This window comes from Phalacrocorax carbo, chromosome 2 (genome assembly GCF_963921805.1).
Source record: "Phalacrocorax carbo chromosome 2, bPhaCar2.1, whole genome shotgun sequence".
NCBI lineage: Eukaryota > Metazoa > Chordata > Aves > Suliformes > Phalacrocoracidae > Phalacrocorax > Phalacrocorax carbo.
In genome coordinates this window covers 148,201,502-148,223,477 of record NC_087514.1, presented here as the reverse complement: position 1 = coordinate 148,223,477, position 21,976 = coordinate 148,201,502, and the positions used below count along the sequence as shown (strand labels likewise).

General features: G+C 36.4%; 1 long non-coding RNA gene across 1 annotated transcript; it reads left to right on the top strand.

Annotated features, from left to right (window-relative positions):
• Window positions 1–3,572: 3,572 nt before the first annotated feature.
• LOC135311755 (uncharacterized) lies at window positions 3,573–16,751 on the top strand. The gene is made up of 4 exons (XR_010371339.1): window positions 3,573–3,640; window positions 14,234–14,373; window positions 15,357–15,518; window positions 16,453–16,751. It is a non-coding gene; the product is annotated as an uncharacterized LOC135311755 (long non-coding RNA).
• Window positions 16,752–21,976: the final 5,225 nt, after the last annotated feature.

Below are 21,976 nucleotides of genomic sequence, written 5' to 3'. Positions count from 1 at the left end.
TTTTGTAAGCTACACTCTCGGCAGAACAGTAACAAGCTTGGACTGTTGGCAGTGTATAGTGCAAATAATGTTAGAAGGATGGCTTTACCTTGAATTATGTTACATTTTGGTTTATGGTAGTGTAACTCACTGTAGAGTAATAATGAATTGGTATTCCTTTAATCAATATAATGATTTTGATTTTCTCATCCTGTCATATTTCATAATGTTAAAACAGTGAAAATTCTGAATACTTTAAGAAAAAAAGTACACATTCAGTAAGCTTTTGAAGGCAGAGAAAGAAGATTTGTGTAGGTGAATAGCTAGTAACCTCAAAAAAGAAAATGGTTATTTTGTATAACCTGTGACTTGTTAAGTATTCCATTATTCCACTAAATATTCTGGGGTAGAGCTGTTAATATGTGTGAACTATTATTTATATGCTATCTGAGTAAAACAATAGCTGAACAAGGTATAAATGTCAACTTTTTAAAAGAACCTTCCAGTGACAGCGTTTGTTAATTAATAAGTGATCTCAATAAAAAGTTGACAGCTCTCAGTGTTCTCCCAGTATAACATCTAGATATCTTTCCAGAGGGCTGCTTCTCTTGTGGTAGCTCTCAAAGGACTTTTTTTCTACAGCATATAGTTCTCATTCTGAAAATTAAGAAGTAGGCACAGAACTTCTTCCTATAACAAACATTCCTTCTGTGAAACATTTCCAAAATGTTCAGTAGATAGTTCACTTCCTTGTGGTGAAATGTAAGGGAGATAGTGATACTTCTATATGCTAATTCCATGATTACTAAATTCTCATGCAAATTCATAATTTTTTTATATATTTTTTGGGAACTGAAGGACTGGATTTCTAAAATCATCGCTTTCATTGCCGTTCCTGGTGACCTTAGATGAACCTCTCTTCTATGACCAAGTTTCCCACTCTGAAAATAGTGATGCCTACTTACCTGTACAGGAGTATTGGAAGGGTAAGTTCATTAGGATTCTGTACATGAAATCCAAAATCAGAAGTTGAATATTAATTGGTCTGCTGATGCACTACTCTGTCAAAGAAGGGATGTGCCTCCTGCTAGTTTTTCTCTTTTTCTATCTAGGTCTGACAGTGCTCAGGAATCCCACTTAGGTTTGAAGTCTCATTATGCTGGAAAGAAAGGGCCAGTCATCTGTTCCTAAAGTGAACATTTCTTCTTAGTTCATTTGCAAAGTCCAAAGGACATTTTTAATAGTACATTTTGTTCATCCTTTCAGTCACAGGAAATTAATCCTGAAACTTACTCTATGTTTTCCTTTCCTTCCCTTCATCTCCATCCAATGGAGGACATTGTCTTACATCTAGTATCTTCCTATAGATACGACCTCAGTCTGTGCATTTAAGCAGCAGCATAGGAACTCTTTTCTGAATGCCTCTCACATGATATGGAAGTGCTATATTTGTGTAAAAATGGGTCACACGCCTTCCTCCCAAACTGCTTCCAGTACAGCTACCCGGGCAGGCAGCCCTTCTCGGTCACTGCGCAGGCGGTCAGGTGAGCTAAACTGTAAAACTGAAGTGCTGTGAGAAATCTTTGGAGCAGTCCTTCACTTCCCATTACAACTCTGATAATGAATCTAATTATATTTCCATTCCTGAAAGAAAAACTACAAGTCTAAAAGTTTGACTACATTGATTGAAGTTTCTGACTTCCCCCCGCCCCCTCTTTTGCATATCACATTCAAAGATGTTATCTCAATGGCCAGAAAGTACATAAAATCTTCTTTGGTTAAAAAGCTTTGATCTTTAAAAAGAGGAGCTGCCCGTGAAGGCACACACTGCTGTAGTGCCCAGCAGTTGGACATTTTATTCTAGAAATTTAGTTCAAAAAGTAGATACAGATGCCAGTATCTGATATACACTGCATAAAGAAAAGTTAACGCTTAAAAATGGGATTCAGAGCAGACACAGTCAGTAATAAGTGATGATGAAACATGTTGGAAGCACAGTCTCTTACCTGGACCAGCTAGAAATTACTGATTGATCTCTTGTAGATGGCACTTGGAGTCTGGATCTTCCTCCTGCGGCCAGGCGGCCAAGCTGTGCACTAGCTGTGGTCACTCTCTGATTTTTCTCAAAGCATCATAAGAGATGGCAAGGACTGAGTTTTTCATAAGGACTGGAGCACTTGCCGAGGGTTCTGATCCTTGATGACCTTGAGGACCTTTGAACCCATAGCTCCATATACCAATGACTTAACTGCTAGTTTATGCTGTGTTCTGGTGGGAAAATGTTCTCTTTAAAGCTGGATTCAGGGAGAGCGAGCACAGAAGAGCCATAATCTCCAGGCTACGTGTTAGGATACTCAGCATAAAGGAAGGGACTTTTCTATAGATTTGTTCTTTCTTTCTTTGGATTTTTGCTGGGTAATTTTCTTGGGGTTTAGGGGGGAGGGGCAGTGGGGGGGTGTTTTGTTTATTGTTTTCTTGTAATTCATACTTTAATGTCAAATGCATAAATGATCTAACAAGTCAAAGCACAAGGCTGTCCCTTTCTCATGTAGTCACAGCTTTGGTATGTCGTCAAGCTCATGCATGAGTATTCTGTATCTAGTCTCATGAATTTCATATTCTTTGTGTCCAATGGCACAGCTTGAACAGAACTGGTGGCTTATTCTCATCATAGAGGAGTAGTTAGGCTACTTTTCCATGACTTGGGATATTGTAATCAAGCCCCATAAAACTCCCAGCGGCATACAATGTCAGCTGCCCTGATTTGTGGCAGAGCATTCTAGCTTCTAGGTTATTATGCTGAAGGGGAGCGATTCTCCATTTTTATGAAAGAAAATTGATGTCAGTGTTGTACTCAACATTGACTGGTTTTAAATTTGTTCTCAATGCAAATATGGTGAGTAACAAACTCTGCTCCTGGTGACACTGAGAGATATAGATGTTTAGCTTCCATGTGCCAAGTGGCAGTAGCTCTGACAGAAGTCCCAGGCAGCTCCAACCCGGCAGAGCCAAGGAAGCTTTGCCTTGCAGTGTAACTGCCCAAGGGAGTTTGACTCTGGAACTTCTGAAGAATTCTGCTTGAATTGCTCTTTAGGCACAGTCCTTTGTCCTCGGTGAGACTAGATGTGTAATGTGCCTGACAATGTTTGTCTCACGAGGATACGTTGGAGCTTGCTGCAGATGATATAGACGTCTGCTGATCTTCCTGCAAATTTACAACAAAACAGTGGAATTGCCCCTGTTTCCAAACTGCCGCTGCTGTTTGACTCTGACAGGTTTCCACAAATATCCACATTTCTGAGAGTTTAAGTCACTGAAGTCTGTTTCTAATGTTTTCATCATCTTCCTACCTCCTGTGATATCACAGTCTGCTTATGTCAAAAAAACTTCATATGTGAGACTTGTGACATTATTAAACTCCACATAAAAGTATCTAGCTCTAAGTGAAGATGTCTGTTACCAGTTATAATACAAAAATATCTGTATGTCCACATGTAGACTCTTGATCAGAAAAACTGGACTTAAAAAGGATTTTTAGACAATTATGCCTGTTTGTAGTATGAAATCCAATATTATCACATGTTTGTTTTTCAGTTGAATGAAATTCAAGAGTGAATGAAGGCAAGATTTGCGAATGAAAGACCATTAGTTTAAAAATATGGTAAGATATTTATGTATACATTATTTTTTGTAAAACATCATTTATTGCAAAACTAATAAAATATGCAAAACCTTTTTAATATCCCATAGATTGAATAAACTTATTTTTTAATTAAGGAAGTTGTTTTACAAGTGAAAAAAAATATAGCAAAAGTACTTTACAGGGTTTTTTTTTGTTCTCAATGTATTTTGAGAGAAACAGATGTAAACAATACTACTAGAGATATCTTTTTCAAAAAGCTACTACTTTTTTCTAGGAGGGCTTGGAAAATATTTAATAAATGCAACATTATTTGAAAAGATTTGCTGCTGCTGTTTACAAATGTCATAGGCAACGATACAGAGTTTTGTCTTAAAATATTTTTGTATTCTGCATTAGTCTCATAAGAACACTGCCTTTTATTTTCTTTTTACATGATCCAGGAACTTTCCAGACGGCTGGTCCTTTATTTTACCATTTGACTTTCTTTTTCCCCCTAGCCTGATTTCGTACTGGCTTTCACACTGATCACCACTAGTATGTCTTTGTTACAGTAAACTGACTGGGTTTATTATAATAAAAAATAAAACACAGCTTGACTTGCAATCTAAATGTGCTGGAAAAGAATATGATACTGTTTAGAAGAGAAAAGGTTGTGAATAGAAAATCAGTACCACTTCAGTTATTTAAACATTTGCTTTTCTGCAGCTTGTCAAACTTTGTGCCAAGTCATAGCTGCTTTACTTTGTTTTGTTAATCTCAGCACCATGTGTCTTGGGCTTTTTTAATAGGGGGCCAATCCTGCAGTACTTACTCAGTTTTCAGTTTCAGTGAGTCTGGGTAAGGACTGCAGGACTGCATTTTTTGAAAATTAGAGGAAAAAAAATTATAGAGTAGGTCTTTCAAATCTGTTTGTGAGGGTTAAAAAAAACCACTAAAAATAAGTTGCCTAGTAAATAAATTTTAATAAGCACCTTCATAATGAAAATGGTTTATAATTCTTATCGTATTTTAACAAAATTTCTTTAACCTGAAGATGTAAGCAGGACTGTATTGGAATTAGGAAATTATAAATAAAAGGTTTTAAAATTTTATTTTCTAAATTTAGGCCAGGGTATAGACTTTGCTCTTTCAAGGAGAATCTTCTGGGATAAGAATGTGCCAGCAGAGAATGCTGGCTAATGCTAAAAATTAGTCTGGTTTGTATCTTTACCAAAAGCATTTGTAAGCATTATTGTAAGATGATATAACTGAGGATTGATTTGGCTTCATAGCCTATTTCTGAACTGATATGTAACATGAAAACAACTTAGACAGACTTCTGGATCATAGCTGAGGCACCTAGAAACATCATTTTTAGAATATACAGAAACATATAGGAACAACAAATTGAGTTGTGGTAATTCTGGAAATCCCAGTGGGGCCTTTAGCATCAAAGCCTAAGTAGTCAGGTTTGATATAACCTTAATGTCTTAATGTATATTTAAAAATCTAGACATTAGAAAGCTTTTATTAATTCAGGAGAAAAAAGGGGTTTTCAAAATAAAATTAATTTTTAAAAAATATTATTAGACATTTTTACTTCTTTTCATTATTATTATTATTTCGGAATTAGTTCTAATTTTTACCTAGAAATGCTTCATCTAAGGGTTTTTTGTGGATGAACTGGGAAAACCATTCTTTGTGCAGATGTAGTAATAGTCTGAGTTCAAAACAAATGAGTACACAGGAGTCCAACCTTTGCAAAGGCTGCTGAGTGAGATCTGGCCTCACTCTTCTCTCTCCTCCTAATTCTAAAATTAAGCACACAGTTGCCAAACATCTAGAACATATTTTTGAGGCGGGTTCTAAAGTCTTTTAGTGCCCCAAAATACAGAGTATGCCTTGTGATTTACTGTGAAACGTGGCGAAGATACCTTGACTAATCTGCAATACCTAAGTATTTAACATGCAACTTTTTTTGTGGCCTTATCTTTTGATGGCGTATTATCAAACAAATGAGTATTAAACATGAAAGAAATATAGCATAATGTAGTTAAGTCAGATAAGTCAGAGCCGTAATGTGCACAGTGACTTGGGAAATAGCATTAAAATTGGAAAGCTTATCCTCTGGGAAACAGCAAGGAAGGAGTAGACTCGGTAAGAACTTAAACGCTTTGCTCATTGAGACTTCTTGTTGATACCCTAAGTGCATACAAATGTGGAAATGAGAGATGGACAAGCAAGAGAATAAAAACACTCACAGAGTACATAGAGCTCAAGAGAAAGAAAAGTGAACACATTGCAAAAAGTAATTTGTAAATAAGGTTGAGTCTGAAAGTAAAAATCCTACGACATATGATTGGAATAGGCATTTATGCTGTCAAAAATCTTCTCTAAGTTTTAACAAGTTTTTAAAGCAATTTCATGAAGATTGTTACATAAATACAGTATTTTCTGTATTACAATACAGTTCTGCATATTTTGACTCTATTACAAAGAATTAAAATGTGAGTGATACAGAATTACATTTCCTAGTAGGTAAAATCTTGGAAAATGTAACAATTCTAGATGAAAATAAGCAATTACAGAACAGGATCAAGTACCCAGAACTGAATCAATAGTAAAATCCTGGAATAAATATTAGGGGGAAAAATGTCAATTGATTAAATGTTCACCTTTTGTCATCTTTAATGATTCTGTCAATATTCGGTTTCATTTCATTGTGTGTAAACAACACTTTTGCTTTCCTGTCGTTTGGGTAGTACAAATTTATGAGCAATGCTGAGCCGTAACACAGAAACGACTGGCTTTGTTACAGCTCAGTACAAGCCAAGGAGTTGCTGTCACTTTCTAATGTTGTTGACAGTCCCAGCTTTCCGACAGAGTTTTCAAAGAAAAAGTGTAAGTATTTTTCTCTCTAGTTATTATGTCCCCGGATGGTGAACTGAAAGACAGTTTTTCACTGTCATAGATCAAAGTGCTGATACAATTAGCTTTAAATCTGCAAAAAGTTGTATGCCTTTTGAATATGCCATTTACAGATGAACCCTTATTTTCTCCTTTTAATACAATTTTTCAATAAACTATAGTTCTGGGTTAATATTAGACTTTTCAAAAAAGTTTATGCCTATAGTTTTGTACATATTTCTTGGTGGTTCCTTTTCACAACAGAAGGAGAAAAAAGAAGAAACTGAGACAAAAGTGCAGTGTCCTGGGTGTGGCACAGAAAAAAGTATGCAATTATCTTTATTTCCTAAGTAAACTATAGATAGACTTTGTTAGCTAAGATCGCAAAGTGCTCTGCTTGTGTCATACCTCTGTTTTGTCTTAGTCTAGTTCGTCTTTTTCCACTGGTTTCTCTTAAACCTGTGTTTGAGTTTTAACTGAGTAATGAAATACTTTCCTTATACTGCAGTAGTAACTACTACCATTGCAACACACTTAAACAGTCTTTTTTTCCTCCATGTAATCCAGATATAGTAACGCCACTACTAGACTTTGTCCTTATCTTCTACTCACTACCCCTTCAAACTAAAACATGTACTCGCGGTTCCCTGTCCTTTAATCTAGAGAGAAGGAACATGGCAGATCACAGGGCATGATGTTTGACAGCTATAATTAGTGGGTTAGCATAGCACAGGGTTTGTCTGGCTGAAAGCAGTTCAACTGACGAGGTAGGAATCTGGTGGAAGAAATCCCTTTATTAGCATTGTACCTTAGAGATAGATAAAAATACTGAAAAACATTTGAACATTAGACCCAGATCCTAGTTTTGTCCACAGGCAGCAATGCTGTACAAAAAATACAATGGCATGAAGCACAGGGACGGAAAACTGGGATTCTTCCCATTTAACATAATACTTACATATTTCAAGACCAAAAGCAGCACAAATTCTACCTTAAACACACGCCATAGTATTGCAGAAGACCAAGAGCTTTCTGTGCTAGGGCAGTGTCTTCACACAGCAAGTTTTAAAAAGGTAGTCCAGGTACTGAATAAACTTTTATTTCTGAAGCTTAAGCTGGGAATCATGTTTATCCATGTGTGAAAAGTATTTCCTCTACTTCGTCAAGATTAACTAAGAAAGATGTGATCCTGAAGGGCCTGTGGAAATAGAAGCAGAATTTAAAATGCTGGTAGGGCATTTGGGTAAAGCTGGCAGCTGAGTTAGTAAGCAGCAGGAAAATCCTAAGTATCTACGTCCTAAATTGGGAGGCCTCTGAGAAATTACCACAATACCTACCATGGAGGTCGAGGTCCTCCAGTTATGTTATACCTCTATATGTTATGTCCTCTATATGTTATACCTGATATGAGGTATGATTGCTTATTCTTGCAAACATATGCACTTAATTTGTCCCAACATTCAAGGAACAATAATATATGGATCATAAATATATATTAATATAAATATATAGATTATATGAACATAAATAAATAGGTGAAAGTAAAGAGTATTGCAAAACAAGAAATTTTATTGGGGTTTGTAATATCCCAATATCTGTATTGTCTGTAAATATATACATAACTAGATTTTTAAATGGTTTAATGCTTAGTGTAATTTTCAGAAGCCTAAAGACATCTGTCTCCCAAACACTTTAAAATATGCCCATGGTCAAGTAAAGGTACTAACTCCACAGAGGAGCTCATTCAAGCAATTTGTTTGTCCTTCATGAAACTCTAGTTTCATTTGAAATGTCATCGGAGAGGATTCCAGTGGCAGTGGCCTAACTCATTTTATTAAAAAGTTATGTCTTTGTGTTATTCTTGATGTTTGGGGAGTAACTCTCCATTTATGCTTTCTTTTTTTCATGCTGAATGATCAAAACCACTTTGATTTACAGAGAGAAAGAGAGAAAGTGTGATCCGCTTTACATAAGTCATCTTTCCTTCCCAAAGACTTACTTTTGTAAGTCCTTCTGCACACTTGCCATCTTTTGAATCCTTTAAGTAGAAAAATGTACAAGTAATAAGGAAAAACCTTTTAACATTTTAATAGGATTTGAAGGTTTTCCTTTAAAAAATGTGCTTTCCTCCTTTGTAAGAATGATAGACACTTACGAATCTATAACCAATTTCCGTTAGTTGTTTGAACTATTTTTCTACTATGAGGTTGCTGAATGTGACCATAATCAAATAAAAATGTAATTTATCATCTGCACCTACTACTACATCCTGTCACTTACCAAAGCTGTGAGGAAAGTTACACTGTTTGGATTTCTTTTTTGCTATGGATTATATTTTAAACATTTTCGGAAAATAATTCCTGGGAAAATGTATATATATGTATTTGTGGACACCCTTTACCTTTTGCAGAATATTTTAATAATACAGAATGAATGTAGTGAACCATTATAAGAACAGAGGATTTTTAATTGTCTCATTAGTCTTAAAGTTAGATTTACTTTAGGTTTCACAATGCCTTTATTTGAGTAAAGGTTGTTGATAATCCTGATCTTCCTAAAACTTCAAATAATAGGAAAAAAAAGTCAATGTTTAGAAGTTAATATCTAAATCAATGTATTAATCAGCCTGACTTTTTGAAGCTGGATTTCCTTCAACAGTTATTTGACATATCCTATTAATCATAGCTAGATTTGGAAATCTATGGCATCTGGTGAGAACAAGCCATATGCTGAGATAAACTGAACTGGAGCACATCTACGTTAGTTGAAATATGTGTGATGTTCGCAAGTGAAATTTGATTGTATTAAAACAAAAAATTGGTATATTGTTGGTAATTATCTATTTGTTACTTAGACTTAGGGCTCAAAGTATTACAGGCATAGAAGAATATCCTTTAGTGAAGCATTTGATTTATATTCATGCTTAATGGATTCAGTATCATTTAAGTACTACTTTAACACTTCCCCAGATGTCTACTTGCCCAAATGCTTTAATCATACAGTAAAATCTCAGCAGCAATAACATAAAATTTCAATCTCAGTAGCAACAATGTAACATTTCGACAGAAAATCAGCCTCCACATTACTTTGAAAACCTTTTTCTGTCCTTTGTCTTCCTCAAGCAGGAGGATATTTTTCTTCAAAGCCAAAAAAGATGCTTAGATACTATGAGAATTGTCTTGCTACAGAATTTTCCCTGGTCTTAAAGATGTGCATCCTACCCCCTAAAGATTAGGCAGGGGTTGAAAACTAGGTCTTCACCATGTAGCTTGGCTCATATAGCTGTGATGTTGAGTGGTATAGGGGATAAAGAGCTGTAGGCAATAGTTACATCACTTCTGTACTCAAATAGTGACATCAATCAATAGTTACATCACTTCTGTACTCAAAAAGCCCATATTCAAGTGTTTATGCATGTCTAGACTTTTACTGAAGGGTTGTTAGTTTTTCCAGCAAACCTTTCCAGTGTTGGGCTGGTCTGTTTGAAAAGAGCAGAGCTTTAGGCTAAAGGTGACGTGGCCAGTTGCAGGAAAGGAAAGATATGAAACTCAAAAGGTAAAATAAAATTCCAGCTTATATAAAAAAAATAGCACTTAACTTTTGTGGATGAACCATTCTTTACATCTCATCTTTTATTCTAGTACAATTTGATAAAATAAGAATTTCTGTTTTTCCAGTATTCTATCAGGTATAAATTTTGTGACTGCAAATGCTTTTTTCCTCTTGCATCTTTTAGTATTTTGTGATTGTGACTTAGTATTTTGTGATTTTTCTGTTATAAATATGTCAAAAAAGCACTATGCACCGACCAAGTTTGTACCTGTCTGAATATACCCGAGGAACCAAAGGAGCACTTTATCATAGTTTCACCTTTAAAATGACCTGGCCTAGTTTTTCTCTTGTCAGAAGTGTTTTGAGGAATTTGAAATACTGCTAACATTTTTCTGTGTTCCTTTAATGCCTGATTCTCCTGTTCTATCTGTCTTTATCCATGGCTGTACAATATTTTTTGACCACTTTACTGCTGCTATTTCACTATCTTTTTTCCTGTTAGCTGAATTTCTAAGAATATCCCACCCATAACAACCATAGCTCCATTATGTTTTTACTGGTACTCATACTGTGGTTCTTTCTAGTGCCTACAACCTTCCTAATTGCTATTGTGCTTTAAAACACGTCAGAGATAATAGCATTTTAACCTGGTGAATCAAAAATTCGTTTATCAGAGCTGCATGGTTTTGTATTGATATTGATCAATGCTGTATTGATCCTGCAAGAGAGTACATGAATCCTCCTCTTCCACGTACCCTTCTAAAGAGAGCAAAGTGCGTTTATTCCCTTCAGCCCAGACCTGGCCACTCCCCAGCAGCCATCACGAGGGGGATGTGGGGATGTCCAGGCCTAACCTGACGCCCTGCCCATAGCTCTACAGTCCTGGGAGGATGGTGTCTCCCAGAAACCATGTAGACTTTGGCATGACCTGACGTGCTTTCAAGATATAATCTGCTGTCAATGAGTACAACACTAAATGATATTGGCACAGTTCTGCTGAACAGTCTTTTAATTTTTGAATGTGGGTTTGAAGCCACAATAGCACATTCAATAAAGTTCAATTACTTTTCAATTACTATTAAGTACACATACAGTGTTAGCTGATATTTTGCTCAGTGTTTGTACTGTAGCAGATTTGGTTGTGTAATTTTGTTTTGTAGATAGAGCAGGGGACACCTGCATTCACCTCTAGAAATTTTTATGTATCTAGATAGGGATTATATTTACACTGGAAAATCCATTTTGAAGATTCTGAAAATAATAGGATATCTGTTTATACTCTGTTTCAGCTGATGACTGCATACTGCACTGTTGATAAAACACGGTATATATGCAAGAAGAATTAGCAATTATCACAGATAAATACTAGCTCCAGAGATAGATAAGTATATTAGAATCATATAATCGTAGAATCATTTAGGTTGGAAAAAACCTTTAAGATCATCGAGTCCAGCCAGAGATTATTCTAGCTAATTCTGTCAAAGGGGAGGTTTTTTCTTATTGAATGCTTTTTATTATTGTCTTAATTTAGAGCAAATAATTCATATCCAAGTGATATCACGATGGTAAGGGTATAATAGTAGAGCAGAAAGAGTGTCACAGGTAATAGGGCTGACACAATTCCCCTGAAATTTTTTTCATAGCCTTATGTCTGTTATTTGTAGTTCCATTTCTCAGTTTCTTTCTGTTTTCTAATGTCCCTAAATTCAACCCTTAATTCCTAATATTTAGTACAGGCTGAATGTTTTTTTTCCTTACTATTTGTATTCTTCAAAATTTACTCCTTGTTATTGAAAATCCCTATAATGGTGCCATAATTAATGGGAAAAAACATTTATTAGTGTTTAAATCTGTCCTATTAATACTGTTGAGGCTCATTCAAGCTTGCCAAATCTTTCAGAACTTAAGTAGACTAAAAAGAGTGAATTTTATACATGATCTTCACAGACATTTATAAAACCATTTTGATGCCACTTGTAATGCAAGTAACGGAAGCTATAAATGTATCTAAAAATGAGGACAGCAGTCTTCGGCTTGCACACAAATCTTAAGGTTCTAGATTTTTGTTTTAAATGGCTCAAGTAATTGTAATTTCAGGACTTAAGAAAGAGGAAAGAGTACTCCTGAAATTCCCCAAAATTGAAGATTCTCAGTCAGGTCAATGTGTCTGATATTTCTCTCTTCTACATTAGGCAAAAAACGAAAATCCGTCAAGCCCTCTGAGCAAGTCTGTGAACCCATTGCGTCTTCATCCATCTCCAGGCCACTGTGGCTGTTCAGCCAACAGTGTTTAGGTCTAGAACCTTTTAGGCAACTAGAAGTCTTGTCCAGGGTGATACCTAATCATATTTTGAAACGCAATAGTTAGTAATTTTTAGCAATATAGCTATAAGTAGCTTTTTGTACTCAGATAAGTAGGCTATGTTGTATTTCAAACTTTGACCTTTTAAGATGAAAATGAGATTGGGAGGAGGGGGAGACGTTGCCAAAAGACAAGCTGCAGAATGCTCTTTCCTACTCAGTAAATTACAGTTCCAGTGTCTGAAAGCTAAGTGTGTTTGAACAGTGGATGAAAAACTTACTGAACATGAAAAGCTTTAGTTATTAGATTCTGGACATGCTTAATTTGCTAAAAATTAATTATGCATTTGATTACATATCTGAAATATATTAAAGTTCTTCCCTGAAATATAGTTCATATAATAACCATGCTAATATGCAGCATATAATCTATGCTACAGAGGAGCTCAACTTCCTTACCCCAGTTAAATTTTTGAATCCTGTTCAGGAGGCAATAGACTCTATTTGCAAGGTTTAGAGCGAGGTTCTTTTACATCGCCTGAGGTACTAAGGTGTTGTAACCATGCTGAAACGCTAGCTAAGTAATAACTTCCTCTGTCAAATACATAGTTAGTTTTCATCTGTACTAACAGATGCATCAAACAAACTTAAGTGATGAAGTTTGGTATTTTTGCAAACTATTCATTTGCAAATAACATGCCCTCATAATTCTTGTTACATAAAAGCTTACATAAGGTGACAAATATATAGTTATGTGCTGGGAACACTTCATTAATGACACAGAGAAAGGATTTCCTGTAGAACAGATGGCCCTTGTAGTGTTAACCAAACTGTTCATCTAAACCAGCATTGTCTGGAACCTAATGCCCTCAGGCGAGGATCCGACCCAGTTGTGGAGAGGCACCATGCAATCATGACAGATGGTCCTGTGTTGAGGCAGTCCAGAGACCATGCATATGTACAAGGGTGGTTGTTGGGAGATGAAGCTCAGAGCGGAGAATATTCAGTAGGCTTATGGTTATGGGGTGTCCTGGTCTCCTACTCTGAACAACATTAATGTAAAAAAAAGCAAGGCACACCTTAAACTAAATGGAAGGAAGAAAGCAATAGTTTCTTAGCCTTCACCCAGATTTCATTGGGTAGATCAATAGGGAGCAGAAGTTTGTTTCATTAGTTTCAGCCAGCTTAAAGAAAATATAAAATTTAGTCCACCATTCAGTGATGAGTTGAATGAGTGACAGTAATAAATACATAGAATTATACATTTCCAACTTTTGAAAAGAAAAAATTTCAATGCATTTAAGTCCTAATGGATGTTACATTCGTGTTTAGTGTTTCTTATCTGTTTTATGTATAAATCTGAATAAATTCTTAATTAGGCCTACCTGAGGCTACAAAGCTGAAGGCTATAAAATACAGTTTAGATAACAAGGACTCTTCTGATCAAGAGATGGATCAAGATTCCTTCTGTATTAGGGTTCAGCTTCAATCAGCTGGAGATGCTCTTGAAAAGGGTCAGGAGTCTCATTTGTCTTCAAAAGTTGAATTTTAATCCAGTTTACTGTTGCTTTCCACATTCAGAAAGAGGCTTGCTCTTTTTTCAGCCAGGAAGACCATAGTTTTGAGAGATACATGTGATGACAGCGATTTCAGAGGAGCACATAAAAACAAAGCAGAAAGAATATCAAAGCACAGAAGGTGTTACAGTGATCTAATGAGAAACATGGTAATGGTTTGCAATGAGGAAAAGGAGTGAGCTGGAAAAATATCATGGAAGGAATTTTTATGTTTAAAATTGAACTGGTTGAAGCCTAAGAAGTTGCTGCTGTTAGCACTAGTTTTAAAGTGGGGTTTTTTACCATCTTTTCACAGAAAATGTTACAAGAAGTACAAGTGCAACTGTTGTTCATTTCTTTTTTACTGCCATGCTGAACTGGGGTTTGGAAGTGCAGCTGCTTCATCAGGAGACCATCTCAAGAGCTGTGGATCTTCAGTCTGTGGAACCTCTTTAGGTGCGGTATTTTCTGCCCTCCCGTGTCCCAGCAGCCAGTGAGGGTATCAGTAAGGGTTACAGAAGCCCTATTATGCTTACATTTCAAGCATCTGGGGATTAAATCTTGTGGCTTTAGAGATGCTTTGCATCATTATCCCATGGCCTGAGATCTAGCCCACTTTGTGTATAGCTGCAATGGGCCTGAATCTGCTTTTACAAACTCTCCATCTACGCCGCTATATCACTACTGAAATCTAGGGTGTTACACCAGTATAAAATCCATGTGTGGAAGGAGAATTTCACCATGCCATTGGTTTTGCAGTTGTTTAGCAATAATTAATATTTACAGTGAATTTCATTTGCAGCTTTCGTGGTACATAGATAAAATTACTTTTCTTTATTTAAAAAGGCGTCATTCTGCAATACTATCTATTCTTTACCTCTGGTGTTTACACCTCTGAACTAGCCACATAGCTACCGGTGTGTGTATTGGAGAGAAAGTGGAATGTCTCTGCAGCTGAAAAAACAAAATGATGACTTCATCTGGGTAGGGCCAGGGTTTAATACAAAAAAACCACCGAAAGCTTGGAAGTTCTGTTAAAATGGGTGGGTGGATAATGTATTTGAACTACCAGGTTCAAGTCCAATGTGTCTGTGTGGAGACTTATGGAAATGTAACAGGGATGAAATGTCTCTTGGGGGAGAGAACGTGGATTTGTGTGAGGTGTGGAGAAGCAAGAGGAGATGGCTGGGGAGAGGATGGAACAAGCATCTCATCTTCATTTTTTTAGATTTGCTCTGTGCCATGTAGAATATAATTTACAGTTGGAAAAGTTAGATATATGACACCCTGCTGAGAGAGAATGGAAGATTTGAGTTGCTTAGTTTCTTTCAGATTTCTGATATGGCATGCCCAGTCAATGGTGCTCTCTTTTCCTGAATGAGAAAAGTATTACAGGAAACTAAAACAAGTTTGTGTGCTCATTAGACTTTATTTGACAGTTTTCACCACTGCAAGTAGAAGAAAAAGAAGTTATAATGCCCAATCTGCCAGTGCAAAGTGAAACTGAAATGATAATGCCCGAGGAGAAAAGGGAGTTGGAAAAGGAACATCTTACGAAACAGAAATATCTTACAAAACAGAAGAAAGGACTTACTGTCAAGGTGATCTTTTAATTATTGCAACCTAATACATTTAGGTATATATTTTATATAAATATTTGTATACAGGCCTTTTTAAAGTCTATGGATCTCACACAACTACTGTGTCTTTAACATTTTAATTGCTAAAGTAATGGTAGTAGACAATTATGCAGCAGCTTTATCCCAGGACCTTACAGGATTTCTCATGCCATTTCTCTGAGAGAAACAGGAATCAGCTTCCCAGAAAGGAGAGTGAAGATCCAAAGTCACACAGACTATGTCTGAGTTGTATGGCATGGATGCTCTGTGGGCACCAGAATACGGGCTCTGTACTTCCATCCAATCACCCGGACTGGAAATGTGCCACAGCTCCCTTCTAGTCCATGTACCCGGATTTTCCTAGCTCTTACATTTGACATGGGACTGGTTTGAGTCAGGGCATCCCAACAAAAGCGAAGATTAGGAAGCATTCCTGAACCCCAAGTATAGACATAATCATTAAATCAGAGTTAGGTCTGAGTCAGGAGTTCAATTCTTTGTTCTAATCACTTGACCAACACAAACTACTGGTTTTGCCATGGACATTTTATGGTGATCAGCCTTGACTCCTTGTCCATTTAGGACAAGGGCAATTTCACCATCGGTAGCAGTAAGATGAGGTTCAGACACATATGCATAGGACAAGACGCATTTAATTATCCACAGTGCTGTTTTAATTATAGTTGCCAAAATGTTGCCTAAATGTCAGTCCCCTTAGAAACAAAGAAAAAAAACTGAGCTGACTTTGAACTACTGGCTTAGGTTACGAAAATCTTTCAATTTTTAACAGGATACTGGAAATATCTAACAGCCCAAAACAGGAAAACTTGTCCCAAGAAAAGCACTGTGTACGAGCAACACTTTGTAGATTTTTTTTGCATAGTTGGTGAATGAACACTCTTTTAGTTACTTTCAGATAACATATGTAGCACCTGAGCCGCAAGCTGCTGAGAGAACCCTGACTGCTGAAGCTGAGAAACTGAAGAAACATAGAGGTCAAAAAAGACAAACCACAGAAAGGTAGTGACCAAAACTTTTAAGATGTGCTTTGAAGACATTTAAGAAGCCTCTGTGTTGATTTAACTTCTTCTCTTCACACTTTTTCATCTCTCTTGTTTCATATGTCACCATTTTCTGTCACTACACTTTCTCTATCCCAGAATCACAGTGCTTTCTTCTGGTTTTCATGTGATCACAGTTCTCCTTTATGCATACTTTTTTCCTCAGCCAGTTTTCTTCTCTCCCCTATCCATCCTTTCTAGAATCTTCATCTTCCTCTATATTCTGAATCATCTTGGCTGGAAAATGCTGATTGTCGAAACCCACAAATTCCCTCTAATTATCAAATGTAATGAACTTCTAGCAAAAGAACACAGAGGTTCCCATCAAGCTCTGCTCAGAGTCATAGAGACTGGCTGAGAATTGTAGCGATTCTAGGTCAGACAGCTATAGCACAACTGCTTGGGATTTGCCATGAAGCTGTGTCTGAGGCTGAAAACCTTGGAAAAGCTATTAATGTCCTTGGTCTAAAGCTGGTCGTAGTATAAACCTTTCCCATTGAAAAAGCACTTGGACAACCAGATCTACACTGACAAATTATTTTTAATGGTGTAGATACCTACATTTGTCCTTCAGTCTTCATTCTCTATCAGCCTCAGTGTGTCTTTATTGCTTCACTCATATTCTTTTTTGGAATAGAGCAACCAATTCCTCAAGACAAAACCCTAGAGCAGCTCTGCGCTGGTTTGTTCCCTATAGGCAGTACAGTTGAGATGGCATGCCCACATAACATCAGGCCACGTCTCAGGACATGCAACATATGTGTTTGGCACCATGCTATAAAACACCTCTCTCATATGCCATGACATAGCCCAGCGCTATTTTAGGTAGAAAATTGCAGACTAAGAATATCTAAAATTCACACATGTGCCCCATGGCACCCAACTTGGCCCAGTATGAATGCAACCAGTCCACTCTGGAGGTCACTAGTACTGATCAGTGTGGACAAGTCGTGCAGCACATCTTAGGTCTATGATTTTCTCCCTGCAGCAAAATATTTCAGTAGTGCATATCCTATGCAGTGCACTCAGCATCTTCGTTGTCTGAAGAAGCACGCAGGATTTACTAAGACTGAACTCAACAGCATGCAAATAGGGTGGAAAACCTCAGAAGCCTCCATTCTAACAAGGGTTGTCAGAGCTTCCAGGATCCCTACTATGAACCTAGGAAGTGGAGTCTGACAGCTCTGGGACTAGACATGGAAACTGTAGGGTTTACAGCCAAAGGTAGATTGTATGTGCGTGTTGCCTGGAATGGCAGGATAGGAGAGCCCTAGCAGATGCCAAATTTTCTTGGTGGTATCTTTGCTACTGATGTAGACAAACTTTCATTTCAAATTTATGGAGCCCTGATGGAATCTATTTAATCTTGTAAACATTGTCTTTTATTTTTTTCCAATATTTTTTTTTTCAGAATTTCAGGTTTATTTCAAATCCATCTGGACTGATTCTAAATTTTAAAGAACAAAGTATCCTACCAACTGCACATTCTGCTGTATTTCCGACAGTTCTTTTCCTGTATTTTTTTATCTCTGCAACACCAATCAAAGGCGTGGAAATACAGTAATTCCTATCCTACAAATGGTGAACTTAATGAAGGTACATCCATTGCACAGCAAACTGTATTGTATTTCATGCTTGTTTACTTTGATACAATATCTCTAAGGTCAATGGATAGTTTCTCATTAAGTTCAGTATTCACTGAAATAGGCCCCAGGTTATCTTCTCATCTGAGAACGGTGAGAATAGAGTACGCTGATAACATAATGACAGTGTTATCAGTGTTTTCAGTAATAATGCAGGTCTTTGTAGAAAAATAACATTCTATTATTCTTACCGGGTCTACTTTAATGAGGACACACTGTGTTACCTGAACAGGTAGGTACTGGAGGATTTTTTTAACAGAGACCATTAAAATTACTTGCTTAAATAAGAGATGAATTTGTCGTTTTGTACATAGCTAATCATTGTAACATCATAGAAACAGATTAATTTTGGTGAAAAGCCAATTAATGGTGAGATCTAAATAGACTATAGGAACATCCTTATTTTAGCTTCTTCTTTTCCTGATAGTTCATTAAAGAACCATGCAAATTGTTTTTTCATGACACTGTGACCATCTGGGCAGCAGATATTTGCCTTTAATTTAGCCTGTATATTTTTATAATTTTATTATACTCATATTTTTTAAAAAATAACTATAAAATATGTGAGCCCTCTTGTGGCCAAAATATCTATGTGTCTTACGAAATCATCAAAGACCGCGTGGCCTTCATTCCTTCATTCTTCATAAAAATTAAATCCATTTGAGTTTCCTTTGCACTTTCTTAATTTACTGTTTATAGCTAAAATGCCCATGAAGCTCTGGTTTTGTAATGAGACACAAACAGGGCACAGAACTCCAAGATTTCTAATAACTTTGTCCATTCTGGTGTAGTTGCCATGAAAGGTGCTAGTTAATGTAAAATGGTTTTTGTGAAGAACTTCTTTACCGTACAGGGTCTTTTTTCTTTGAAATCTTCATACGTATCCAAGATTTCAGTCATAGGACCAAACATGACTCTTAGTCAGAGTTGTCTTTTACTGAACTGGAGCTGAATTCTGTGGCGATTTTGAGGCAGAAGAAACTATAATTCTTCGCCACTTGTCACTCTTCCCTCACAAATTCAAAGGAAAATAATCCAAATGATCCAAACTGCATATTCTTATCTAAGAAAAAATTTTATCATCTGTTACAATAGTTTTCATCCTTTTCAAGTTTTTTTTTTTTGCTTCCCTTCATTAAAAAGGTCTGTCTCTGCAGTGTAATGCCTTTATTTGTTAAGAAGGAGGAAAACTTTTACAGCTGTTCAAATTACCTCATGAGCTGGACCTTGAGAAATTAGGTGGTAATCTTCATTGATTAGATAAAATATCAGCACTCTGTGGTTAAAGTTATAGTAAATTTACAGACAGGAAAAGGATGGTATTTAAAATTCAAAGTGTGTGTTCTACTCCTCACAGATTTTTCCACTGCATAAGGTCTGTTACTTTACTCATACAATTAATGTAATATACTAATTGCATTTTAATGTACATGTGTCCCATGGATCGCTGAACACTTACTGGTTATTTGTTCTCATTCTGCTGATCGATAATGTTTGCTTAATTATTTTCCCTGAGGCCTGAAAAAGTTACCAAAAAAGTACATTTTTTGGTAACTGGCTATTTTAAAGTTGTGCTGGAGAGTATTGATTGCAATATCTTAACCTTCATCTTTATCATAACGTTTGAGGTATTTGTGTAAAATTATTTATTTATGACACAGCTATATATATATGTTAAAGAAATACAAACTAGCAACATATCTATTTATATTTTCATGGTCTAATCCGGTCTTTTATTTTTGTTTTCTGCTATTTTTAGTGTTTATCACAATCCTTTCAGTAGTATGGAATCAGATTAAAACAGGAGTATATTTGTTAATTCTTGTTCTGTTACTTTTTATCTATTTTTCCCTTTAAAAAGTAACATATATTCATGCATCAAAAGAGATGCCATATTGACAGACATACTTGGTGTTCATCAATAAATTGCATTGTACCTTTGCATCCTTTATAAACTCTCAAGGAACTCTTTGCAAAGTGTCACTGTAGAATGAAACAAATTGAAGATTTCTGGTACCTGATACCCTACATAAATTATATGTGCAGGAAATACACAGGAGTTTGTAGAAAATATGTCAGAGAACAGGCAAAGGTTAGTGAATTTAGTGAGAAAAGAAAAAAGCCAAACTTCCTGTTCATTACTGGTGAAACCAGGTAAGCTTCTCATTTTCAAAATTTGAATGGGTGTAAATATTAATTTGGCAGAGCAGTGGGTAGTAATTCATAGATTGATTTATTTCTTTAAATAAGAGCAATTCAACTGCAGTGGTTTTTGCCCAGCCTTCGATGTTATTTTACAGGGAAGCGCCTCCTAAGGTTAGCCACTGATGGTGAAAGTGCTCTGAACTTGAACTCAACTGACTGACGATCATAGGAGTTAGACTGAGACTACCCAGAACTAATATACTCCATCTGTATTTAAGAGTCCCTTATATTTACAATTGTCATGTGAATATCAATCAAATGTCTGCTTCATTATAGTTACTTTGATATTTTGGAAATTAATTTTCAGTATGTTTTAATGACGTATTGCAATTCTTAAAATTATAACAGTCTAATGTAGGTTAATTTAATGTGAAAATGTTTTCAGTCTGCATGTGATTAAGAATGAGATGCTTATTAGCCAAACCCTGCAATGTCAGTTACTAGAACTTAAACGTACACCCTTCAGTGAGACAGTAAGTAAAGATGAGGCAACTGGTTTATTTTATTTAATGCTTCATTTCTATCAAAAGAGATCTTTCTAATACAGGAAGACACAGAAGCCAGCTCATACCATAAAGTCAAACAGATTCAATATTGAAAATGATGAAACAGTAAGTCCAACAGGGGCAGATTGTCAAAGCTGGATATGCTCAGCCGCATGCAGTACCATCTTGTGTACATAATTTGTGTGTACAAATAACACATAAATTGTGACATCACTAGGTAAACATAACATCCCTCTGAAGTATATGAATGAACCATAATGACAACTTTTTGGCCAGTTTGTGAATTCAGACCCATACTGTAGGCTGCCCCTGGTGTCCGCCTGTTAGGAGGTAGAGAGGTCAGGAACTGTACGGTTTGGCACGTTACTCGCCCTGTGGGCTACACACATTGTATGTCTTAACACTGCAAGGAGAGTCCTCCTCTGATGCACGTGGGTACAGTCGGCAAGAGTGAACTTTTCTCCAGGGAAGTTAAAGAGGGGAAGATACATTCTAGTCTAGGTGCAGGACTAGCGCAGACTCCTTACTGCCTAGATCAGGGAGGAGGCTCCACGGTAACTCAGAGGCCTTTGGGATTTAATTTAAATCCTCTAGATTTCAGAAAGGTCTTCAGTCAACCCCCCCTTTGGATGGGCCTGGGTTAGCACAACTTCATATTGTCCCTAAGTCATGCCAAGTTGTGTTCTTGCAAACTAGACATAGGAATTTAAGAAAATTATTTCGGCAGAACGGAATTGGGAGGCGTAAATGTTTAAAATTAATTTATTGCATGGCAGTTGGTCTTAAACAGAAGAATTAATTTTATTTCCTTCATACAGAGGTGTGTGTGCTTTGTCCCATTTCATGATGTTCTGACACCATGGCAAGAATTTCAGGGAGCATAAACAATGTGGAGCTTGTCAAATGGAAAATATTTTGAGTTTACCATTACCAGCATAATGAATGTTCAAACGCAGAGTTGCATTAAAATAGTACCTTCCAACAGGTTTTTTTTTTTCCCGATTAAAGTCACATATCAAATCTAG